At 45.3% G+C, this 5,742-nt stretch overlaps 1 long non-coding RNA gene across 1 annotated transcript; it reads left to right on the top strand.

The window, feature by feature from the left end:
- The first annotated feature begins 2,273 nt into the window (after positions 1–2,273).
- Positions 2,274–5,250, top strand: LOC122467029. Its single transcript, XR_006292824.1, has 3 exons — positions 2,274–2,486; positions 4,490–4,699; positions 4,826–5,250. It is a non-coding gene; the product is annotated as an uncharacterized LOC122467029 (long non-coding RNA).
- The last annotated feature ends 492 nt before the right edge of the window (positions 5,251–5,742 follow it).

The raw sequence follows: 5,742 nt of genomic DNA, 5'->3' as shown, positions 1-5,742 counted from the left end.
AAAAATATGAATAAGATTCATCTTAGGTTGGATTCTCTAGGAGCAGAGGAAGAAAATAGCGTTCTTGTTAAGTGATTGTGGGGAGAGGCTCTGAGGAGAAGGGAGTGAGGGAAGCAGGGCAGGAGAAACAGCTCAGCAACAATACGGGTTCCATGGGAGATGGGCTTTGGTCCGGCTCCACATGGAAGCGCCTGACCACAAACCACAACAGGTATTCCACCCACCTGGAGGAAGGTGTTTGTTTTAGGCTAAGGGCAACAGAAGGGTCAGCCATGACCTGTTGGCACCTAGGAGAGCAGAGCAGCTGGTAAAGGATCCGAAGGGCAGGAAGAGCTTCCCCGAGAGCAGGGATGTTCAGGGTGCACCACACTGGGAATACCTTAGAAATGCGTATTTCTCAGATATGCATCTCAGGCCCCACTCACACATGATGAACTTGACACTCTGGGAGCAAGGTCCAGGCAGTTGTTTTCCCATGCCCTCTAAACGACGGGGATCACTGTAAAGTTGGAGGAATACCACACTGCAGGATCCTGTACTGGGTTCTCTCAGACTCCTCCTCCCCGCGTGGTGATCAGACAACTTCCTGGTCATGGAGCCCTTGAAAGAACAAAATCTGACCTTGACCTAACATGGCAAGGGAGGAATAGAAAGGAAAGGAAATGCACTGTAGCACTGGGGATACTCAATGCACATGAATTTCCGAATTTCTTCCATAATAAAATCATTATAGAATTCAGTCAGATTTAGGAGCCTAAACTTTACTGGTAAGAGAGAATAGCTTATTCTGTATAACTTAGAGAACAGCATAAAGTTTAGGGGATAAAACTTTGGCTTTATATAAGAAAGACTTTTTTTTTTTAAATCGAGGTAACTATATATAGTAAAATCATTGCAGTTGCCATGTATTGAGGACCTACTATACATCAGGAACTTAATTACATGACACATAGAAATCAGGGCCTCAGCTGGATTAGAGAAAGGAATTCATTTACCTACAGTTTTAAGTAGGTGTCAGACCGTGGTATGAAGTTTTTATTTTTTTTTATTTATTGTTTTTAAAATGTTTACTTATTTTGAGAGAGAGAGAGACAGCGAGAGAGCGCAAGTATGAGTGGGGGAGGAGCAGAGAGAAAGGGAGAGAGAGAATCCTAAGCAGGCTCCGTGGTGTCAGCACAGAGCCTGATGCAGGGCTTGATCCCACAAACCATGAGGTCATGACTTGAGCTGAAATCAAGAGGCGGCTGCTTAGCCAACTGAGCCACCCAGGCGTCCCTCTGGTATCAGGTTTTTAAAAGACTGGATTCGGGGCGCCTGGGTGGCTCAGTCGGTTGGGTGTCCGACTTCAGCTCGGGTCACGATCTCGCAGTCCATGGGTTCGAGCCCCGCATCGGGCTCTGGCCTGATGGCTCAGAGCCTGGAGCCTGCTTCTGATTCTGTGTCTCCCTCTCTCTACTCCTCCTCTGCTTGCTCTCTCTCTCTAAAAAATAAAGGCTAAAAAAAAAATTTTTAAATACCCCAGGTTACACAGGAAACAGCCCCAGGACTCACAGGCAGACTCCAGGAAGGCGGAGGGCACCTCTGAATGAGGCCAGACAAGGCTCTCTATTCTCCCCCATGAAACTGTGGCGCTGTAGTTACCTGGGTATACCAAAGTATCTCTAATTCTTAAAATAGTCACCTACAGTATGTGTTGTTAATCATCTCTCCAGATTAAGGAGGGAAAAGCCAAGGCTTTAACAGCTTTATTTCTGCTCACAGCCATACAGCTAGTCAGGATTTAGCTCACTCAAAATCCAAATTAAATTTACCTGGACTCTTGTCTGTGTAAGTGTTTCTCAAAATGTAGCCACTTGAACACCTATGACTGAATGGCCAACAGCATCTCTAGAGTTTGAGTCCCAGGAATCTGAACCTGCAGCAAGTTGGGTGATTTGTGTTATGCACACATTTCTGAGGACACCTCCTCTTTCCATGTTGCCTCTCTATCTCCCACAACAAAACTAGGATCCTTCAGAAGTACGTGCACCATGGAGAAGCATTCCAACCTGGGATGGATGACCACAGTTCGCAGATGTCTGGGAGCGGGCTGCTGCAGGGCAGGTGCGGAGCAGGAAGTGCTTGATTCGATGACCTCACAATGGCCAGCTGCCATTGACTTTCATAAGTCCAACCTCTCAAACTTCCTAGAGAGCTACCATGGATGGAATTTTGTGTTCCAGAAAGATATGTTGGGTTCTAACCCCCTGTATCTCAGAAAGTGACCTTATTTGGAAATAAGGTCATTGCAGGTGCAGTTAGTTAAGATGAGGTCATAGTAGAGAAAGGTGGCCCTTAACCCAATATGACCCACGCACTTATAAGAAGAGGGACGATATGAAGACATACACACAGGGAGGACACCATGGAAGGACAGAGCAGAGATATAAATGATACAGCTGCAAGCCAAGGAGCACCCACGATTGCCGGCTACCAGCAGAAACTAGGTAGAAGCAAGGGAAGATTCTACCTAGAGTCTCAGAGGGAGCATGGCCCCACTAACTTAACTTAGGACTTCTAGCCTCCAGAACAGGAAGAGAATAAATTTCTGTTGTTTTTACAGCAGCCCTTGGAAATTAGTTCCTTATAGCAGCCCTAGGATATTAGTATGACAGCTAACGACAGGGAGATTTAGTGCTTCCTCTCCTCCTCTTTTGGAGCTAAAATTAGATTTATTTATTTTGAGAGGATGGGGGAAGGGCGGAGGGAGAGGGAGAAAGAGAATCCCAAGCAGGCTCCACATTATCAGCGCAGAGCCCAACGCAGGGCTCAGTCCCAGGGACCATGAGATCATGACCTGAGCCAAAGCTAAGAGTAGGGATGTTTAACCTAATGAGCCACCCAGGTGCCCCAAACTCTTTTTGGTTCTTGACTAAGAGAGCCTAGACTTGAAATCTCTGAGACTGAACATACGCTATGAAATCAAAAGTGTCTGTCTTCAGAGAATGTTGACGAAATGTTTGAAGCCTCTGGCTTCCCCTCTTCTGCTGTCACCACACGAAATCTCTTCCAAGGACGATCCCTCTCTCTCTCCTACTTGTGTTACTGTGAAGAGAAGTTCCAAGGCACAAATGCCCCTGCTGTAATCTCCTTCCAACGGTGCTGCAGACCATCCCAAATTGCATCAAATCTAGCAATTTCTGGTACAAGAAAGGTTATCAGTTGTTGGGGGAAAGAAAAAATATATATAAATATATATGCATTTTATACAACATTTTAAAAGCACTGCCTCGGAGTCGTTCCTGCCCGTTGGAAGGGCCAAATCTCAAGGCCAGCAGCCTTTTGATGTCGAAATGTTTGTGTTGCCTGACAGGACCCAAACATTTGTAAATTGGGGACTAAAGCTAATACTGATCGCAGGGGGAAGGCAAGGCCAATCTCCCACTTCCGTCAGCTCAAAATAACTGTTACTTCTTCTAAAGGCACATTTAGAGCCTGAATCCAGGATGAATCAGACCGAGTGTTCTTATTTAGATAATAGTGAAATCAGGCCTTAGAGAATTGTTAGTCAGCAAAACTTAATTTTGGTAAACCCATGCTGCGGGAAAGGAAATGAAGGGAGATGGACCCGGATTTAGACCTGCCAGAGAGCAAAAACAGCGAGGTACAGAGGAGAAAGATCAATCTGATGTTCCTCTTGCTTGAGGAGAAGCTGGGGTGAGCTGCAGGAAAAGGAGTTGCTCACTTTGCAAAGTTGGTGAGCTCCTTCCAGCTACGAGATCAGCCTGGGAACACTGTCCTACAGTGGCTTCTCACGGATACCGCTCCGCTCAATGGCCTTCCTCCTCCTTGGCCACAGCTCCTCCAGCAAGGAAGGCTCCTGCTCATCCCCTGCATGGTCTCAGAAGCTGTGGCCCATCATGTCTGGACAACCCTCTGGGACCTCGGGTGCAGAGGTATTTCCCCAGCAGAGCCCTTGCGAGGTGGGGGCTGTCACTTCTCATTCTGAAGCGTCTTCAATATGATGATGGATTAAAATGGCTCTGGGCAAGAAAGACAGTCTGCCCATCCTGTCCTTGTCGGTCACCAGATGTGGGACAAAAGAAAGTTATAGCAAGAAGTGTTAGTTCTTCCGCTTTTCTCTCTCACACTTCTCTCAGTCTTCTAGAGTAATTCCAGGAAGGAATGAGAGACATTAATAGCCAGCGGATGGGTGCACTAATCTGCTTTTAAAAGTACTTCATTTAAATTCTTCCTGGTCCTATGACAGATTTCTTTCGATCTGGCCTCATTTCGTCTGGTGCTGTCCTCAGCTTAGAAACTCACAGAACTCACTAAGCAAACCATAGGAACCTCGGAAGTTAAGTACATTCACTGTGGAAGGGTATAGCACATCTTGTTCTCTCAAGGAATTGAGGTAGTCTATATCCCACTTTACTGAATACATCTGAAAAAAGAGAGGAACCGTAAAAGATCTGAAATGATTTTCATTCTGTTATTCTCCAATCAGGGTGCGTCAGTCTATGGGAATAAAGTCATGGAAAATACCCTCTATTTTCCCTTAATGTGCAAATATTCGTGGAAGAGAAATACAGCAAAGAGAAAAGGCTATTACAGAAAGAACCATAATAGACGTGAGGAGAGCACGCAGAGAGGATAAACAACGCTGCCCAAAGATTTGCAAAGACGTGTTCTTGCAGGAAGACTGAAGGTTCGCCAGGTATTGGCACGTAAGAGGAGGAAAGTGGTGGGTGGTGCCTGTTGGGTGGTGGGGGGCTGGGGGGAGACAGGGAATGGCAAGGAGAGAGGTTAGGTCCTTAGGGAGCAAAACCTATGATGTTTGCAGAAGGCAATAAGGAGTTCAATGGGGATGAGCAAAGATACAGACAAGAAGGAAAAAGAGATTGGACGAGTGCTGGAATATAAAGACCACTGCAGAATAAAAGTAAGTTTTCTCTGGCAATGGAAAGTCATTGATGGGTTTTAAACACAGGACTGAGGATTGGATAAAGTTTTGACAATTTCTCTGGCAGCAATGTGGAAAATGTTTTAGAGGGAACAAACCTAGGAGTGGGGTAGGAGGCTTGTTAACATACTGTTGCCACTACCTAAAGAGCAGAGAATACACGTCTGGGATATAGGGTCAGGGTCTGAAGAGGCAGCGCCATAAGCCTGGCTCTCTGCAAACTATGTACACAGTGAACTAATCTGGAATCAATTTGTTAAAAGGACAAAAAAAAAAAAAAAGAACCAAAAATAAAGATATCTTAAGAAAAATAATTTTCTCACCCCCTACTCCTATCTAAGGAAGCAACAACACCATCATGAAAAGAAGCTAGAATTTTAAAAAATATATATATATATATATTTTGGGGCGCCTGAGTGGCTCAGTTGGCTAAGCGACTGGCTCTTGATTTTGGCTCAGGTTATGATCTCATGGTTGGTGAGTCTGAGCCCCATGTCGGGCTCTGTGCTGACCGCTCAGAGCCTGGAGCCTGCTTCGGATTCTGTGTCTCCCTCTCTCTCTGCCCCTCCCACATGCTCGCTCTCTCTCTCTCTCAAAATAAATAAATAAAACTCAAAACAAAATCTTGATAGTATCCAGACCATTTTTCCCATAGAGGGGAAAGATTGTTTTAAATATTAACTGATATATTTTCCTGCGTTGTAATTTTTCCTTACCTGCCACCATTCTACCATTAAACTGTTTGAGGGTAGGACTAACAACCATAAAAAAGGGAGGTCGCAAAAGACTCCAGCGAG

This window comes from Prionailurus bengalensis, chromosome A3, assembly GCF_016509475.1.
Source record: "Prionailurus bengalensis isolate Pbe53 chromosome A3, Fcat_Pben_1.1_paternal_pri, whole genome shotgun sequence".
In the NCBI taxonomy this organism is placed as follows: domain Eukaryota; kingdom Metazoa; phylum Chordata; class Mammalia; order Carnivora; family Felidae; genus Prionailurus; species Prionailurus bengalensis.
This window is presented reverse-complemented; position numbering and strand designations above follow the sequence as displayed.